At 47.5% G+C, this 20,357-nt stretch overlaps 2 non-coding genes across 2 annotated transcripts; both read left to right on the top strand.

Annotated features, from left to right (window-relative positions):
• Nucleotides 1-3,466: 3,466 nt before the first annotated feature.
• On the top strand, nt 3,467-3,538 carry Trnai-aau (transfer RNA isoleucine (anticodon AAU)). The gene has a single exon. It is a non-coding gene; the product is annotated as a tRNA-Ile (tRNA).
• A 2,964-nt stretch (nt 3,539-6,502) lies between these two features.
• Trnai-aau (transfer RNA isoleucine (anticodon AAU)) lies at nt 6,503-6,571 on the top strand. The gene has a single exon. It is a non-coding gene; the product is annotated as a tRNA-Ile (tRNA).
• The last annotated feature ends 13,786 nt before the right edge of the window (nt 6,572-20,357 follow it).

Raw genomic sequence — 20,357 nt, 5'->3', positions numbered from 1 at the left:
CGTGCTACCCGGCAGGTATTCACCGAGGTAGCCGGCTAGCTCAGTCGGTAGAGCGTCAAACTCTTAATCCCAGTGTCGTGGGTTCGAGCCAGACGCTGGGCGGAACGGAATTTTGTTCCGCTGCAAGTGTAAATTACCGTTTTTCTGACTAACGAGATTTAATGGAAATAGCAACTTTAAACTTTGCCTACGTCTCTGTCAGTCGCAAGGAAGCTGTATTTGAAGGTGAAGGTGATTTTGTAGACATGTGTGAAAGACATGTTCTGAAATGCAAGTGTTGTTGTTTGGAGAGCACATCGGTTACGTGTCAGATGTGTAGCCAAGCAGTAATTTGTCGCCATAGCTGCAAATATTAGCCGGTAATATGAAGTGTTGTCAGCTAAAGTCTGATGATGCAGACGACCGTAAGGACGAAGTACCCAAGAGTACCGCTAGGCCGCGACCCTTTAGCTCAGTGGTAGAGCACTGGTCTAATAAACCAGGGGTCGTAAGTTCCATTCTCACAGGAGAAAGATTAATTTTGGTAATCAGTTGCGCGTCGTGGCCGTATAGCAAACAGTACCTGTGATGACGAACAATTAGCGACAGGCGTTTTTTTAAGAATTACTCTCAAATGCGATTAAGGCAAATGGCGCAGATAAAGCATTTGCCAAAGCGGTACAGCATAAGGTGGGACGAGGCAGTCTGAATTACATTTTATAGATGTATTTCTCACATATCTCAGAGCCTCTCGCGATATTCGTCGTCGTCGCCGCCGGCGCCGCTTCTGCAGAAGTAGCAAATGGCAATCGTAGCAAATGCGGCGAGGGACGCCCTGCCTTCGATTCCGAATGCACAAAGTGTGTGGTCTTGTTTCTCAGTCTATATTTGGTCGGTCACGTCAGAGGTTGAATGTAACGAATGGGTGGGAAAGAGCAAGGGGCAGCGGCTGTGTAGAACGAAAACACAAATCCTCAGGGGTGTGAGCATTTCGAGATGTGTCGTATACATGTAAATGTTGGTCGTCAGTGACCGTGTGGCCTAATGGATAAGGCGTCGGACTTCGGATCTGAAGATTACAGGTTCGAATGCTATCACGCTCGTGTTTTTCCAGTTCTGAAAAAGAAACATGACGTTTTAATGTAGCAATTGAGCAGTACGAAACCGTCTGAATTTTGCTGTTGACCATTTTTTGCTTGGAGATGCTCTTCAGCTTGAAACACACACAACAAGACCGGTGTTAACTAGCGAAATGGTCGGCAGAGTGCCGACACAGCGAGTTTTGACTATCATTTGCACATCTAAAACAACGTCGGAAAGTAACTCGTTCGGCTTTTGAGTCACATAAAGTATGTGTGTTAATTTTGACGCCACTAGCTCTGCATGTTGTCATGCAATTTCTTTACCTCTCAGAAATGATTATGACATAAAAGTGAAGTACGTGACGATGGTGACGTTAGGAAAACATTAGGCATCATGGAGAGATTCTGTATGGGACCACCCAACCCAAACGAGTACTGTGTGACGTGCTACCCGGCAGGTATTCACCGAGGTAGCCGGCTAGCTCAGTCGGTAGAGCGTCAGACTCTTAATCCCAGGGTCGTGGGTTCGAGCCACTTGCTGGGCGGAACGGAATTTTGTTCCGCTGCAGATGTAAATTACCGTTTTTCTGATTAACGAGATGTAATGGAAATAGCAACTTTAAACTTTGCCTACGTCTCTGTCAGTCGCAAGGAAACTGTATTTGAAGGTGAAGGTGATTTTGTAGACATGTGTGAAAGACATGTTCTGAAATGCAAGTGTTGTTGTTTGGAGAGCACATCGGTTACGTGTCAGATGTGTAGCCAAGCAGTAATTTGTCGCCATAGCTGCAAATATTAGCCGGTAATATAAAGTGTTGTCAGCTAAAGTCTGATGATGCAGACGACCGTAAGGACGAAGTACCCAAGAGTACCGCTAGGCCGCGCCTATTTAGCTCAGTGGTAGAGCACTGGTCTAAGAAACCAGAGGTCATAAGTTCCATCCTCACAGGAGAAAGATGAATTTTGGAAATCAGTTGCGCGTCGTGGCCGTATAGCAAACAGTACCTGTAGTGACGAACAATTAACGACAGGCGTTTTTTTTAAGAATTACTCTCAGATGCGATTAAGGCGAATGGCGCAGATAAAGCATTTGCCAAAGCGGTACAGCATAAGGTGGGACGAGGCAGTCTGAATTACATTTTATAGATGTATTTCTCACATATCTCAGAGCCTCTCGCGATATTCGTCGTCGTCGTCGTCGTCGTCGTCGTCGCCGCCGCCGCCGCTTCTGCAGAAGTAGCAAATGGCAATCGTAGCAAATGCGGCGAGGGACGCCCTGCCTTCGATTCCGAATGCACAAAGTGTGTGGTCTTGTTTCTCAGTCTATATTTGGTCGGTCACGTCAGAGGTTGAATGTAACGAATGGGTGGGAAAGAGCAAGGGGCAGCGGCTGTGTAGAACGAAAACACAAATCCTCAGGGGTGTGAGCGTTTCGAGATGAGTCGTATACATGTAATTGTTGGTCGTCAGTGACCGTGTGGCCTAATGGATAAGGCGTCGGACTTCGGATCTGAAGATTACAGGTTCGAATGCTGTCACGCTTGTGTTTTTCCAGTTCTGAAAAAGAAACATAACGTTTTAATGTAGCACTTGAGCAGTACGAAACCGTCTGAATGTTGCTGTTGACCATTTTTTGCTTGGAGATGCTCTTGAGCTTGAAACACACACAACAAGACCGGTGTTAACTAGCGAAATGGTCTGCAGAGTGCCGACACAGCGAGTTTTGACTATCACTTGCACATCTAAAACAACGTCGGAAAGTAACTCGTTCGGCTTTTGAGTCACATAAAGTATGTGCGTTAATTTTGACGCCACTAGCTCTGCATGTTGTCATGCAATTTCTTTACCTCTCAGAAATGATTATGACATAAAAGTGAAGTACGTGACGAGTGTGACGTTAGGAAAACATTAGGCATCATGGAGAGATTCTGTATGGGACCATCCATCTAAACGAGTACTGTGTGACGTGCTACCCGGCAAGTATTCACCGAGGTAGCCGGCTAGCTCAGTCGGTAGAGCGTCAAACTCTTAATCCCAGTGTCGTGGGTTCGAGCCAGACGCTGGGCGGAACGGAATTTTGTTCCGCTGCAAGTGTATATTACCGTTTTTCTGACTAACGAGATTTAATGGAAATAGCAACTTTAAACTTTGCCTACGTCTCTGTCAGTCGCAAGGAAGCTGTATTTGAAGGTGAAGGTGATTTTGTAGACATGTGTGAAAGACATGTTCTGATATGCAAGTGTTGTTGTTTGGAGAGCACATCGGTTACGTGTCAGATGTGTAGCCAAGCAGTAATTTGTCGCCATAGCTGCAAATATTAGCCGGTAATATGAAGTGTTGTCAGCTAAAGTCTGATGATGCAGACGACCGTAAGGACGAAGTACCCAAGAGTACCGCTAGGCCGCGGCTCTTTAGCTCAGTGGTAGAGCACTGGTCTAATAAACCAGGGGTCGTGAGTTCCATTCTCACAGGAGAAAGATTAATTTTGGTAATCAGTTGCGCGTCGTGGCCGTATAGCAAACAGTACCTGTGATGACGAACAATTAGCGACAGGCGTTTTTTTAAGAATTACTCTCAAATGCGATTAAGGCAAATGGCGCAGATAAAGCATTTGCCAAAGCGGTACAGCATAAGGTGGGACGAGGCAGTCTGAATTACATTTTATAGATGTATTTCTCACATATCTCAGAGCCTCTCGCGATATTCGTCGTCGTCGCCGCCGCCGCCGCTTCTGCAGAAGTAGCAAATGGCAATCGTAGCAAATGCGGCGAGGGACGCCCTGCCTTCGATTCCGAATGCACAAAGTGTGTGGTCTTGTTTCTCAGTCTATATTTGGTCGGTCACGTCAGAGGTTGAATGTAACGAATGGGTGGGAAAGAGCAAGGGGCAGCGGCTGTGTAGAACGAAAACACAAATCCTCAGGGGTGTGAGCGTTTCGAGATGAGTCGTATACATGTAAATGTTGGTCGTCAGTGACCGTGTGGCCTAATGGATAAGGCGTCGGACTTCGGATCTGAAGATTACAGGTTCGAATGCTGTCACGCTTGTGTTTTTCCAGTTCTGAAAGAGAAACATTACGTTTTAATGTAGCAATTGAGCAGTACGAAACCGTCTGAATGTTGCTGTTGACCATTTTTTGCTTGGAGATGCTCTTGAGCTTGAAACACACACAACAAGACCGGTGTTAACTAGCGAAATGGTCGGCAGAGTGCCGACACAGCGAGTTTTGACTATCACTTGCACATCTAAAACAACGTCGGAAAGTAACTCGTTCGGCTTTTGAGTCACATAAAGTATGTGCGTTAATTTTGACGCCACTAGCTCTGCATGTTGTCATGCAATTTCTTTACCTCTCAGAAATGATTATGACATAAAAGTGAAGTACGTGACGAGTGTGACGTTAGGAAAACATTAGGCATCATGGAGAGATTCTGTATGGGACCATCCATCCAAACGAGTACTGTGTTACGTGCTACCCGGCAGGTATTCACCGAGGTAGCCGGCTAGCTCAGTCGGTAGAGCGTCAAACTCTTAATCCCAGTGTCGTGGGTTCGAGCCAGACGCTGGGCGGAACGGAATTTTGTTCCGCTGCAAGTGTAAATTACCGTTTTTCTGACTAACGAGATTTAATGGAAATAGCAACTTTAAACTTTGCCTACGTCTCTGTCAGTCACAAGGAAGCTGTATTTGAAGGTGAAGGTTATTTTGTAGACATGTGTGAAAGACATGTTCTGAAATGCAAGTGTTGTTGTTTGGAGAGCACATCGGTTACGTGTCAGATGTGTAGCCAAGCAGTAATTTGTCGCCATAGCTGCAAATATTAGCCGGTAATATGAAGTGTTGTCAGCTAAAGTCTGATGATGCAGACGACCGTAAGGACGAAGTACCCAAGAGTACCGCTAGGCCGCGCCTATTTAGCTCAGTGGTAGAGCACTGGTCTAAGAAACCAGGGGTCGTAAGTTCCATCCTCACAGGAGAAAGATGAATTTTGGAAATCAGTTGCGCGTCGTTCCCGTATAGCAAACAGTACCTGTAGTGACGAACAATTAACGACAGGCGTTTTTTTAAGAATTACTCTCAGATGCGATTAAGGCGAATGGCGCAGATAAAGCATTTGCCAAAGCGGTACAGCATAAGGTGGGACGAGGCAGTCTGAATTACATTTTATAGATGTATTTCTCACATATCTCAGAGCCTCTCGCGATATTCGTCGTCGTCGTCGTCGTCGTCGTCGTCGTCGTCGTCGCCGCCGCCGCCGCTTCTGCAGAAGTAGCAAATGGCAATCGTAGCAAATGCGGCGAGGGACGCCCTGCCTTCGATTCCGAATGCACAAAGTGTGTGGTCTTGTTTCTCAGTCTATATTTGGTCGGTCACGTCAGAGGTTGAATGTAACGAATGGGTGGGAAAGAGCAAGGGGCAGCGGCTGTGTAGAACGAAAACACAAATCCTCAGGGGTGTGAGCGTTTCGAGATGAGTCGTATACATGTAATTGTTGGTCGTCAGTGACCGTGTGGCCTAATGGATAAGGCGTCGGACTTCGGATCTGAAGATTACAGGTTCGAATGCTGTCACGCTTGTGTTTTTCCAGTTCTGAAAAAGAAACATAACGTTTTAATGTAGCACTTGAGCAGTACGAAACCGTCTGAATGTTGCTGTTGACCATTTTTTGCTTGGAGATGCTCTTGAGCTTGAAACACACACAACAAGACCGGTGTTAACTAGCGAAATGGTCTGCAGAGTGCCGACACAGCGAGTTTTGACTATCACTTGCACATCTAAAACAACGTCGGAAAGTAACTCGTTCGGCTTTTGAGTCACATAAAGTATGTGCGTTAATTTTGACGCCACTAGCTCTGCATGTTGTCATGCAATTTCTTTACCTCTCAGAAATGATTATGACATAAAAGTGAAGTACGTGACGAGTGTGACGTTAGGAAAACATTAGGCATCATGGAGAGATTCTGTATGGGACCATCCATCCAAACGAGTACTGTGTGACGTGCTACCCGGCAAGTATTCACCGAGGTAGCCGGCTAGCTCAGTCGGTAGAGCGTCAAACTCTTAATCCCAGTGTCGTGGTTTCGAGCCAGACGCTGGGCGGAACGGAATTTTGTTCCGCTGCAAGTGTAAATTACCGTTTTTCTGACTAACGAGATTTAATGGAAATAGCAACTTTAGACTTTGCCTACGTCTCTGTCAGTCGCAAGGAAGCTGTATTTGAAGGTGAAGGTGATTTTGTAGACATGTGTGAAAGACATGTTCTGAAATGCAAGTGTTGTTGTTTGGAGAGCACATCGGTTACGTGTCAGATGTGTAGCCAAGCAGTAATTTGTCGCCATAGCTGCAAATATTAGCCGGTAATATGAAGTGTTGTCAGCTAAAGTCTGATGATGCAGACGACCGTAAGGACGAAGTACCCAAGAGTACCGCTAGGCCGCGCCTATTTAGCTCAGTGGTAGAGCACTGGTCTAATAAACCAGGGGTCGTGAGTTCCATTCTCACAGGAGAAAGATTAATTTTGGTAATCAGTTGCGCGTCGTGGCCGTATAGCAAACAGTACCTGTGATGACGAACAATTAGCGACAGGCGTTTTTTTAAGAATTACTCTCAAATGCGATTAAGGCAAATGGCGCAGATAAAGCATTTGCCAAAGCGGTACAGCATAAGGTGGGACGAGGCAGTCTGAATTACATTTTATAGATGTATTTCTCACATATCTCAGAGCCTCTCGCGATATTCGTCGTCGTCGCCGCCGCCGCCGCTTCTGCAGAAGTAGCAAATGGCAATCGTAGCAAATGCGGCGAGGGACGCCCTGCCTTCGATTCCGAATGCACAAAGTGTGTGGTCTTGTTTCTCAGTCTATATTTGGTCGGTCTCGTAAGAGGTTGAATGTACCGAGTGGGTGGGAAAGAGCAAGCGGCAGCGGCTGTGTAGAACGAAAACACAAATCCTCAGGGGTGTGAGCGTTTCGAGATGAGTCGTATACATGTTACAGTTGGTCGTCAGTGACCGTGTGGCCTAATGGATAAGGCGTCGGACTTCGGATCTCAAGATTACAGGTTCGAATGCTGTCATGCTCGTGTTTTTCCAGTTCTGAAAAAGAAACATACCGTTTTAATGTAGCAATTGAGCACTACGAAACCGTCTGAATGTTGCTGTTGACCATTTTTTGCTTGGAGATGCTCTTGAGCTTGAAACACACACAACAAGACCGGTGTTAACTAGTGAAATGGTCGGCAGAGTGCCGACACCACGAGTTTTGACTGGCACTTACACATCTGAAACAACGTCGGAAAGTAACTCGTTCGGCTTTTGAGTCACATAAAGTATGTGTGTTAATTTTGACGCAACTAGCTCTGCATGTTGTCATGCAATTTCCTTACCTCTCAGAAATGATTATGACATAAAAGTGAAGTACGTGACGAGTGTGACGTTAGGAAAACATTAGGCAGCATGGAGAGATTCTGTATGGGACCACCCAACCCAAACGAGTACTGTGTGACGTGCTACCCGGCAGGTATTCGCCGAGGTAGCCGGCTAGCGCAGTCGGTAGAGCGTCAGACTCTTAATCCCAGGGTCGTGGTTTCGAGCCACACGCTGGGAGGAACGGAATTTTGTTCCGCTGCAGATGTAAATTACCGTTTTTCTGATTACCGAGATGTAATGGAAAAAGCAACTTTAAACTTTGCCTATGTCTCTGTCAGTCACAAGAAAACTGTATTTGAAGGTGAAGGTGATTTTGTAGACATGTGTGAAAGACATGTTCTGAAATGCAAGTGTTGTTGTTTGGAGAGAACATTGGTTACGTGTCAGATGTGTAGCTAAGCAGTAATGGGTCGTCATAGCTGCAAATATTAGCCGGTAATATGAAGTGTTGTCAGCTGAAGTCGGATGATGCAGACGACCGTAAGGACGAAGTACCCAAGAGCACTGCTAGGCCGCGCCTGTTTAGCTCAGCGTTAGAGCAGTGCTCTAATAAACCAGGAGTCGTAAGTTCCATTCTAACAGGAGAAAGATGAATTTTGGAAATCAGTTGTGCGTCGTGGCCGTATAGCAAACAGTATCTGTGATGACGAACAATTAGCGACAGGCGTTTTTTTAAGAATTACTCTCAGATGTGATTAAGGCGAATGGCGCAGATAAAGCATTTACCAAAGCGGTACAGCATACGGTGGGACGAGGCAGTCTGCATTACATTTTATAGATGTATTTCTCACATATCTCAGAGCCTCTCGCGGTCGTCGTCGTCGTCGTCGTCGTCGGCGGCGGCGCCGCTTCTGCAGAAGTAGCAAATTTCCAGCGTAGCAAATCCGGCGAGGGACGCCCTGCCTTCGATTCCGAATGCACAAAGTGTGTGGTCTTGTTTCTCAGTCTATATTTGGTCGGTCTCGTAAGAGGTTGAATGTACCGAGTGGGTGGGAAAGAGCAAGCGGCAGCGGCTGTGTAGAACGAAAACACAAATCCTCAGGGGTGTGAGCGTTTCGAGATGAGTCGTATACATGTTACAGTTGGTCGTCAGTGACCGTGTGGTCTAATGGATAAGGCGTCGGACTTCGGATCTGAAGATTACAGGTTCGAATGCTGTCATGCTCGTGTTTTTCCAGTTCTGAAAAAGAAACATACCGTTTTAATGTAGCAATTGAGCACTACGAAACCGCCTGAATGTTGCTGTTGACCATTTTTTGCTTGGAGATGCTCTTGAGCTTGAAACACACACAACAAGACCGGTGTTAACTAGTGAAATGGTCGGCAGAGTGCCGACACCGAGAGTTTTGACTGGCACTTACACATCTGAAACAACGTCGGAAAGTAACTCGTTCGGCTTTTGAGTCACATAAAGTATGTGCGTTAATTTTGACGCAACTAGCTCTGCATGTTGTCATGCAATTTCCTTACCTCTCAGAAATGATTATGACATAAAAGTGAAGTACGTGACGAGTGTGACGTTAGGAAAACATTAGGAAGCATGGAGAGATTCTGTATGGGACCACCCAACCCAAACGAGTACTATGTGACGTGCTACCCGGCAGGTATTCGCCGAGGTAGCCGGCTAGCGCAGTCGGTAGAGCGTCAGACTCTTAATCCCAGGGTCGTGGGTTCGAGCCACACGCTGGGAGGAACGGAATTTTGTTCCGCTGCAGATGTAAATTACCGTTTTTCTGATTACCGAGATGTAATGGAAAAAGCAACTTTAAACTTTGCCTATGTCTCTGTCAGTCACAAGAAAACTGTATTTGAAGGTGAAGGTGATTTTGTAGACATGTGTGAAAGACATGTTCTGAAATGCAAGTGTTGTTGTTTGGAGAGAACATTGGTTACGTGTCAGATGTGTGGCTAAGCAGTAATGGGTCGTCATAGCTGCAAATATTAGCCGGTAATATGAAGTGTTGTCAGCTGAAGTCGGATGATGCAGACGGCCGTAAGGACGAAGTACCCAAGAGTACCGCTAGGCCGCGCCTCCTTAGCTCAGCGGTAGAGCAGTGTTCTAATAAACCAGGAGTCGTAAGTTCCATCCTAACAGGAGAAAGATGAATTTTGGAAATCAGTTGTGCGTCGTGGCCGTATAGCAAACAGTATCTGTGATGACGAACAATTAGCGACAGGCGTTTTTTTAAGAATTACTGTCCGATGTGATTAAGGCGAATGGCGCAGATAAAGCATTTACCAAAGCGGTACAGCATACGGTGGGACGAGGCAGTCTGAATTACATTTTATAGATGTATTTCTCACATATCTCAGAGCCTCTCGTGGTCGTCGTCGTCGGCGGCGGCGGCGGCGCTTCTGCAGAAGTAGCAAATGGCCAGCGTAGCAAATCCGGCGAGGGACGCCCTGCCTTCGATTCCGAATGCACAAAGTGTGCGGTCTTGTTTCTCAGTCTATATTTGGTCGGTCTCGTAAGAGGTTGAATGTACCGAGTTGGTGGGAAAGAGCAAGCGGCAGCGGCTGTGTAGAACGAAAACACAAATCCTCAGGGGTGTGAGCGTTTCGAGATGAGTCGTATACATGTTATAGTTGGTCGTCAGTGACCGTGTGGCCTAATGGATAAGGCGTCGGACTTCGGATCTGAAGATTACAGGTTCGAATGCTGTCATGCTCGTGTTTTCCAGTTCTGAAAAAGAAACATACCGTTTTAATGTAGCAATTGAGCACTACGAAACCGTCTGAATGTTGCTGTTGACCATTTTTTGCTTGGAGATGCTCTTGAGCTTGAAACACACACAACAAGACCGGTGTTAACTAGTGAAATGGTCGGCAGAGTGCCGACACCGCGAGTTTTGACTGGCACTTACACATCTGAAACAACGTCGGAAAGTAACTCGTTCGGCTTTTGAGTCACATAAAGTATGTGTGTTAATTTTGACGCAACTAGCTCTGCATGTTGTCATGCAATTTCCTTACCTCACAGAAATGATTATGACATAAAAGTGAAGTACGTGACGAGTGTGACGTTAGGAAAACATTAGGCAGCATGGAGAGATTCTGTATGGGACCACCCAACCCAAACGAGTACTGTGTGACGTGCTACCCGGTAGGTATTCGCCGAGGTAGCCGGCTAGCGCAGTCGGTAGAGCGTCAGACTCTTAATCCCAGGGTCGTGGGTTCGAGCCACACGCTGGGAGGAACGGAATTTTGTTCCGCTGCAGATGTAAATTACCGTTTTTCTGATTACCGAGATGTAATGGAAAAAGCAACTTTAAACTTTGCCTATGTCTCTGTCAGTCACAAGAAAACTGTATTTGAAGGTGAAGGTGATTTTGTAGACATGTGTGAAAGACATGTTCTGAAATGCAAGTGTTGTTGTTTGGAGAGAACATTGGTTACGTGTCAGATGTGTAGCTAAGCAGTAATGGGTCGTCATAGCTGCAAATATTTTCCGGTAATATGAAGTGTTGTCAGCTGAAGTCGGATGATGCAGACGACCGTAAGGACGAAGTACCCAAGAGTACCGCTAGGCCGCGCCTCTTTAGCTCAGCGTTAGAGCAGTGCTCTAATAAACCAGGAGTCGTAAGTTCCATTCTAACAGGAGAAAGATGAATTTTGGAAATCAGTTGTGCGTCGTGGCCGTATAGCAAACAGTATCTGTGATGACGAACAATTAGCGACAGGCGTTTTTTTAAGAATTACTCTCAGATGTGATTAAGGCGAATGGCGCAGATAAAGCATTTACCAAAGCGGTACAGCTTCTCCAGCAGACCTTGTCTGAGGCCGTGGAGGCCCACGTCCCTACCATTGCCATCCATCCGCACCGCCCCACCTTACCCCCACAGGCCGTCCTTCTCCTGCGTGAATCCCGCCGGCTCTACCGTGCCTTCCTTCACACACGTGACCAGGACACACTACGACGCCACCGGCAACTACAGCGACACATCAGGAACTTACTCACGGCAAAGAAACGCCGGGACTGGCGACAGACATGCACCCGTCTTAATGCCACCTTACCTATCAACTCGTCCAAGTACTGGTCAGCCTTCCGCCGCCTTACCGGATCTAAACCCTCTCCCTACTACCCCCTCCTTCATGATGACCACCCCTTCCCTGATGCCCTTAGTAAGGCCAACCATTTCGCCTCCTACCTCTCCGATATCCTTACCATCCCTGACGATCCCCAGTTCGATTATTCCCTCTTTCCTGATGTCCGTGATCGAACTGATACCTCTGTCCCCCCGCTTGCTCCTGGCTTCCAGTACTTGGACAACATCACACACACAGAACTAAATACCCCAATCACCACTCAAGATATCATTGCTACACTTCGCCCTAAACGCAACACTGCTCCCGGTCACGATCGTGTTACTTACCGTCACCTCCGTGAAGCTCCTGCCTCCTTCCTCTCCACATTGGCCAGGCTCTACAATGTGGTCCTGTCCACCGGCTACTACCCCGACCTGTGGAAAACCTCCCGGATCCTGATGTTCCTCAAGCCCGACAAACCGCCTTCCGCTGTCTCCTCCTACCGTCCCATCAGCCTTACCTCGGTCTTCAGCAAGGTCCTGGAATCCATTCTTACCCGCCGCCTACACAAGCACCTTCACCAACACCGCCTCCTCCCCCCTACCCAATGTGGCTTTCGGCCGTCCTTCTCAGCCGATGACCTCCTCCTTCACCTCACTCACCTCCTCTCCGAACAACTCAATTCCCGTCGTTCCGCCATCTTCCTTTCCCTCGACCTCGAACGCGCATATGACCGTGTGTGGCATTCCGGTCTCCTTTTCAAGCTCCAAACCTTTGCTCTTCCTCTCAACTATGTCCGTCTGGTCGCTTCCTTCCTTTCCCACCGTCCTTCCTATGTCACCATCCACAACACTGATTCCTACACCTTCTACCCCTCCGCCGGTGTGCCCCAAGGTTCCGTCCTTTCCCCTCTTCTCTACCTCCTTTACACGGCAGACATGCCTCCACCTGCACCTCCCCTACACCTTCTCCAGTACGCCGATGACACTGCCTTCCTTGCCCTCGCTCCCACCCTGCAACGCTCCCAGCACCTTCTCCAATCCTATCTTGACCGGTTCACCACTTGGTGTAACCAGTGGTTGCTCAAGGTCAATCCTTCCAAGACCCAGGCGATCATTGTAGGCAAAACCACTCGTTCCTTCCGTCTCCTTGATTTCTATCTTACTATTTATGGCCGTCCCATCACCCTCACACCTACTCTCAAGTACCTTGGTGTCACCCTCGACCGTCGCCTCTCCTGGAACCCACATCTCCGGACGATCCAAGCCAAGGCACGCTCCCGCCTCCGCCTCCTTAAGCTCCTTTCTGGCCGTACATGGGGTCTGGATCCTTCCACCATCCTCTACACCTACAAGTCCCTCATCCGTCCTATCCTTTGCTATGCTCATCCCGCCTGGATCTCTGCCCCTCCTACCTTCTACAAGTCCATTCAGATCCTAGAACGCCATGCGCTCCGCCTCGCCTATCGCATCCGTCTCCCTTCCCCCACGCGGATCCTCTATGACCTGATTCCCTTCCCGCACCTCCTCCTTTTCCTCGAACGGTTACGGATCCTCTACACCTCCCGCAAGCTTGATCCTCCACACCCTCTTGTCTCTCCCATCCTCTCCCACCCCAACCCGCTGCCGCGCCTGCATTCCTATATCCCACCTGCTCTCCATCTTTACACCCTCCACACCCTCTCCCTCGGTGGCTTCCGTCAACTCCCCCTCCCTGATGATGCCCTCCTCCCCTCCATCTACCCCTCCTACCAACTTTGAGCCTTACCTTCCCTCTCCTCTCCTTTTCCTGTGGGCACCCTCTCTCCCTTCTCTCCCTCCCTCCCCTCCCCTTTCTCCTTGGGCTTCCACTCCCCCTACCCTCCCCCTTCTCCTCCATCCCTCTCCTCCACTGGCATCTTCCCCTCCCCCTCTCTCTCCTCTTCCCCACACCTTTTCCCCTTGGCAGGCCACGACTCTGCTGTCTTCCATCAGTTACTTTCATCGTCCTACGCCGAAGACCATCGCATGTGTTTGTGCCTCGACTCTCCTGCAGTGTGTTTGTGTTTCGTCGTTTGTGCTCCGCTGGTTCACGTGTGGCCATCTGCCATCTGCGTTTGTGCACCGTGTTTCTCCGCTTTTATCCATTGTGCTACGCACGTGACCGACTCCGTTTTAACTCTGTTTTGTCTACTGTTTGTACCCCGCCGTCTTGATTGTTTTTATATCTCACTCATCTCTGTTCTGTGTATACTCTGAGGCCGAAGAGCGGCATACTTGGTCCGCTGCCGGCCTACCTGTTTGTCACAGGTATTAAAATCACAATAAAGGAAAAAAAAAAAAAAAAAAAAAAAAAAAAAAAAAAAAAAAAAAAAAAAGCGGTACAGCATACGGTGGGACGAGGCAGTCTGAATTACATTTTATAGATGTATTTCTCACATATCTCAGAGCCTCTCGCGGTCGTCGTTGTCGTCGTCGTCGTCGGCGCCGCTTCTGCAGAAGTAGCAAATTTCTAGCGTAGCAAATCCGGCGAGGGACGCCCTGCCTTCGATTCCGAATGCACAAAGTGTGCGGTCTTGTTTCTCAGTCTATATTTGGTCGGTCTCGTAAGAGGTTGAATGTACCGAGTGGGTGGGAAAGAGCAAGCGGCAGCGGCTGTGTAGAACGAAAACACAAATCCTCAGGGGTGTGAGCGTTTCGAGATGAGTCGAATACATGTTATAGATGGTCGTCAGTGACCGTGTGGCCTAATGGATAAGGCGTCGGACTTCGGATCTGAAGATTACAGGTTCGAATGCTGTCACGCTCGTGTTTTTCCAGTTCTGAAAAAGAAACATACCGTTTTAATGTAGCAATTGAGCACTACAAAACCGTCTGAATGTTGCTGTTGACCGTTTTTTGCTTGGAGATGCTCTTGAGCTTGAAACACACACAACAAGACCGGTGTTAACTAGCGAAATGGTCGGCAGAGTGCCGAAACCGCGAGTTTTGACTGGCACTTACACATCTGAAACAACGTCGGAAAGTAACTCGTTCGGCTTTTGAGTCACATAAAGTATGTGTGTTAATTTTGACGCAACTAGCTCTGCATGTTGTCATGCAATTTCCTTACCTCTCAGAAATGATTATGACATAAAAGTGAAGTACGTGACGAGTGTGACGTTAGGAAAACATTAGGCAGCATGGAGAGATTCTGTATGGGACCACCCAACCCAAACGAGTACTGTGTGACGTGCTACCCGGCAGGTATTCGCCGAGGTAGCCAGCTAGCGCAGTCGGTAGAGCGTCAGGCTCTTAATCCCAGGGTCGTGGGTTCGAGCTACACGCTGGGAGGAAGGGAATTTTTTTCCACTGCAGATGTAAATTACCGTTTTTCTGATTAACGAGATGTAATGGGAAAAGCAACTTTAAACTTTGCCTATGTCTCTGTCAGTCACAAGAAAACTGTAGTTGAAGGTGAAGGTGATTTTGTAGACATGTGTGAAAGACATGTTCTGAAATGCAAGTGTTGTTGTTTGGAAAGAACATTGGTTACGTGTCAGATGTGTAGCTAAGCAGTAGTGGGTCGTCATAGCTGCAAATATTAGCCGGTAATATGAAGTGTTGTCAGCTGAAGTCGGATGATGCAGACGACCGTAAGGACGAAGTATCCAAGAGTACCGCTAGGCCGCGCCTCTTTAGCTCAGCGTTAGAGCAGTGTTCTAATAAACCAGGAGTCGTAAGTTCCATCCTAACAGGAGAAAGATGAATTTTGGAAATCAGTTGCGCGTCGTGGCCGTATAGCAAACAGTATCTGTGATGACGAACAATTAGCGACAGGCGTTTTTTTAAGAATTACTCTCAGATGTGATTAAGGCGAATGGCGCAGATAAAGCATTTACCAAAGCGGTACAGCATACGGTGGGACGAGGCAGTCTGAATTACATTTTATAGATGTATTTCTCACATATCTCAGAGCCTCTCGCGGTCGTCGTCGTCGTCGTCGTCGTCGTTGGCGCCGCCGCCGCCGCCGCTTCTGCAGAAGTAGCAAATGGCCAGCGTAGCAAATCCGGCGAGGGACGCCCTGCCTTCGATTCCGAATTCACAAAGTGTGTGGTCTTGTTTCTCAGTCTATATTTGGTCGGTCTCGTAAGAGGTTGAATGTACCGAGTGGGTGGGAAAGAGCAAGCGGCAGCGGCTGTGTAGAACGAAAACACAAATCCTCAGGGGTGTGAGCGTTTCGAGATGAGTCGTATACATGTTATAGTTGGTCGTCAGTGAGCGTGTGGCCTAATGGATAAGGCCCCGGACTTCGGATCTGAAGATTACAGGTTCGAATGCTGTCACGCTCATGTTTTTCCAGTTCTGAAAAAGAAACATACCGTTTTAATGTAGCAATTGAGCACTACGAAACCGTCTGAATGTTGCTGTTGACCATTTTTTGCTTGGAGATGCTCTTGAGCTTGAAACACACACAACAAGACCGGTGTTAACTAGTGAAATGGTCGGCAGAGTGCCGACACCGCGATTTTTGACTGGCACTTACACATCTGTAACAACGTCGGAAAGTAACTCGTTCGGCTTTTGAGTCACATAAAGTATGTGTGTTAATTTTGACGCAACTAGCCCTGCATGTTGTCATGCAATTTCCTTACCTCTCAGAAATGATTATGACATAAAACTGAAGTACGTGACGAGTGTGACGTTAGGAAAACATTAGGCAGCATGGAGAGATTCTGTATGGGACCACCCAACCCAAACGAGTACTGTGTGACGTGCTACCCGGCAGGTATTTGCCGAGGTAGCCTGCTAGCGCAATCGGTAGAGCGTCAGACTCTTAATCCCAGGGTCGTGGGTTCGAGCCACACGCTGGGAGGAACGGAATTTTGTTCCGCTGCAGATGTAAATTACCGTTTTTCTGATTAACGAGATATAATGGAAAAAGCAACTTTAAACTTTGCATATGTCTCTGTCAGTCACAAGGAAACTGTATTTGAAGGTGAAGGTGATTTTGTAGACATGTGTGAAAGACATGTTCTGAAATGCAAGTGTCGTTGTTTGGAGAGAACATTGGTTACGTGTCAGATGTGTAGCTAAGCAGTAATGGGTCGTCATAGCTGCAAATATTAGCCGGTAATATGAAGTGTTGTCAGCTGAAGTCGGATGATGCAGACGACCGTAAGGACGAAGTACCCAACAGTACCTCTAGGCCGCGAATCTTTAGCTCAGCGGTAGAGCAGTGTTCTAATAAACCAGGAGTCGTAAGTTCCATCCTAACAGGAGAAAGATGAATTTTGGAAATCAGTTGCGCGTCGTGGCCGTATAGCAAACAGTATCTGTGATGACGAACAATTAGCGACAGGCGTTTTTTTAAGAATTACTCTCAGATGTGATTAAGGCGAATGGCGCAGATAAAGCATTTACCAAAGCGGTACAGCATACGGTGGGACGAGGCAGTCTGAATTACATTTTATAGATGTATTTCTCACATATCTCAGAGCCTCTCGCGGTCGTCGTCGTCGTCGTCGTCGTCGCCGCCGCCGCCGCCGCTTCTGCAGAAGTAGCAAATGGCCAGCGTAGCAAATCCGGCGAGGGACGCCCTGCCTTCGATTCCGAATGCACAAAGTGTGTGGTCTTGTTTCTCAGTCTATATTTGGTCGGTCTCGTAAGAGGTTGAATGTACCGAGTGGGTGGGAAAGAGCACGCGGCAGCGGCTGTGTAGAACGAAAACACAAATCCTCAGGGGTGTGAGCGTTTCGAGATGAGTCGTATACATGTTATAGTTGGTCGTCAGTGACCGTGTGGCCTAATGGATAAGGCGTCGGACTTCGGATCTGAAGATTACAGGTTCGAATGCTGTCACGCTCGTGTTTTTCCAGTTCTGAAAAAGAAACATACCGTTTTAATGTAGCAATTGAGCACTACGAAACCGTCTGAATGTTGCTGTTGACCATTTTTTGCTTGGAGATGCTCTTGAGCTTGAAACACACACAACAAGACCGGTGTTAACTAGCGAAATGGTCGGCAGAGTGCCGACACCGCGAGTTTTGACTGGCACTTACACATCTGAAACAACGTCGGAAAGTAACTCGTTCGGCTTTTGAGTCACATAAAGTATGTGTGTTAATTTTGACGCAACTAGCTCTGCATGTTGTCATGCAATTTCCTTACCTCTCAGAAATGATTATGACATAAAAGTGAAGTACGTGACGAGTGTGACGTTAGGAAAACATTAGGCAGCATGGAGAGATTCTGTATGGGACCACCAACCCAAACGAGTACTGTGTGACGTGCTACCCGGCAGGTATTCGCCGAGGTAGCCGGCTAGCGCAGTCGGTAGAGCGTCTGACTCTTAATCCTAGCGTCGTGGTTTCGAGCCACACGCTGGGAGGAACGGAATTTTGTTCCGCTGCAGATGTAAATTACCGTTTTTCTGATTACCGAGATGTAATGGAAAAAGCAACTTTAAACTTTGCCTATGTCTCTGTCAGTCACAAGAAAACTGTATTTGAAGGTGAAGGTGATTTTGTAGACATGTGTGAAAGACATGTTCTGAAATGCAAGTGTTGTTGTTTGGAGAGAACATTGGTTACGTGTCAGATGTGTAGCTAAGCAGTAATGGGTCGTCATAGCTGCAAATATTAGCCGGTAATATGAAGTGTTGTCAGCTGAAGTCGGATGATGCAGACGACCGTAAGGACGAAGTACCCAACAGTACCTCTAGGCCGCGCCTCTTTAGCTCAGCGGTAGAGCAGTGTTCTAATAAACCAGGAGTCGTAAGTTCCATCCTAACAGGAGAAAGATGAATTTTGGAAATCAGTTGTGCGTCGTGGTCGTATAGCAAACAGTATCTGTGATGACGAACAATTAGCGACAGGCGTTTTTTTAAGAATTACTCTCAGATGTGATTAAGGCGAATGGCGCAGATAAAACATTTACCAAAGCGGTACAACATACGGTGGGACGAGGCAGTCTGAATTACATTTTATAGATGTATTTCTCACATATCTCAGAGCCTCTCGCGGTCGTCGTTGTCGTCGTTGTCGTCGTCGTCGTCGGCGCCGCTTCTGCAGAAGTAGCAAATTTCTAGCGTAGCAAATGCGGCGAGGGACGCCCTGCCTTCGATTCCGAATGCACAAAGTGTGCGGTCTTGTTTCTCAGTCTATATTTGGTCGGTCTCGTAAGAGGTTGAATGTACCGAGTGGGTGGGAAAGAGCAAGCGGCAGCGGCTGTGTAGAACGAAAACACAAATCCTCAGGGGTGTGAGCGTTTCGAGATGAGTCGTATACATGTTATAGTTGGTCGTCAGTGACCGTGTGGCCTAATGGATAAGGCGTCGGACTTCGGATCTGAAGATTACAGGTTCGAATGCTGTCACGCTCGTGTTTTTCCAGTTCTGAAAAAGAAACATACCGTTTTAATGTAGCAATTGAGCACTACGAAACCGTCTGAATGTTGCTGTTGACCGTTTTTTGCTTGGAGATGCTCTTGAGCTTGAAACACACACAACAAGACCGGTGTTAACTAGCGAAATGGTCGGCTGAGTGCCGAAACCGCGAAATTTGACTGGCACTTACACATCTGAAACAACGTCGGAAAGTAACTCGTTCGGCTTTTGAGTCACATAAAGTATGTGTGTTAATTATGACGCAACTAGCTCTGCATGTTGTCATGCAATTTCCTTACCTCTCAGAAATGATTATGACATAAAAGTGAAGTACGTGACGAGTGTGACGTTAGGAAAACATTAGGCAGCATGGAGAGATTCTGTATGGGACCACCCAACCCAAACGAGTACTGTGTGACGTGCTACCCGGCAGGTATTCGCCGAGGTAGCCGGCTAGCGCAGTCGGTAGAGCGTCAGACTCTTAATCCCAGGATCGTGGGTTCGAGCCACACGCTGGGAGGAACGGAATTTTGTTCCGCTGCAGATGTAAATTACCGTTTTTCTGATTAACGAGATGTAATGGAAAAAGCAACTTTAAACTTTGCCTATGTCTCTGTCAGTCACAAGAAAACTGTATTTGAAGGTGAAGGTGATTTTGTAGACATGTGTGAAAGACATGTTCTGAAATGCAAGTGTTGTTGTTTGGAGAGAACATTGGTTACGTGTCAGATGTGTAGCTAAGCAGTAATGAGTCGTCATAGCTGCAAATATTAGCCGGTAATATGAAGTGCTGTCAGCTGAAGTCGGATGATGCAGACGACCGTAAGGACGAAGTACCCAACAGTACCTCTAGGCCGCGCCTCTTTAGCTCAGCGGTAGAGCAGTGTTCTAATAAACCAGGAGTCGTAAGTTCCATCCTAACAGGAGAAAGATGAATTTTGGAAATCAGTTGCGCGTCGTGGCCGTATAGGAAACAGTATCTGTGATGACGAACAATTAGCGACAGGCGTTTTTTTAAGAATTACTCTCAGATGTGATTAAGGCGAATGGCGCAGATAAAGCATTTACCAAAGCGGTACAGCATACGGTGGGACGAGGCAGTCTGAATTACATTTTATAGATGTATTTCTCACATATCTCAGAGCCTCTCGCGGTCGTCGTCGTCGTCGTCGTCGTCGGCGGCGGCGCCGCCGCCGCCTCCGCCGCTTCTGCAGAGTAGCAAATGGCCAGCGTAGCAAATCCGGCAAGGGACGCCCTGCCTTCGATTCCGAATGCACAAAGTGTGAGGTCTTGTTTCTCAGTCTATATTTGGTCGGTCTCGTCAGAGGTTGAATGTACCGAGTGGGTGGGAAAGAGCAAGCGGCAGCGGCTGTGTAGAACGAAAACACAAATCCTCAGGGGTGTGAGCGTTTCGAGATGAGTCGTATACATGTTATAGTTGGTCGTCAGTGACCGTGTGGCCTAATGGATAAGGCGTCGGACTTCGGATCTGAAGATTAC

The sequence above is a fragment of the Schistocerca gregaria genome, unplaced genomic scaffold, assembly GCF_023897955.1.
Source record: "Schistocerca gregaria isolate iqSchGreg1 unplaced genomic scaffold, iqSchGreg1.2 ptg000001l___fragment_3, whole genome shotgun sequence".
NCBI lineage: Eukaryota > Metazoa > Arthropoda > Insecta > Orthoptera > Acrididae > Schistocerca > Schistocerca gregaria.
Note: the sequence above shows the minus strand (reverse complement) of the source record. Positions and strands in the feature narration are given on the sequence as shown.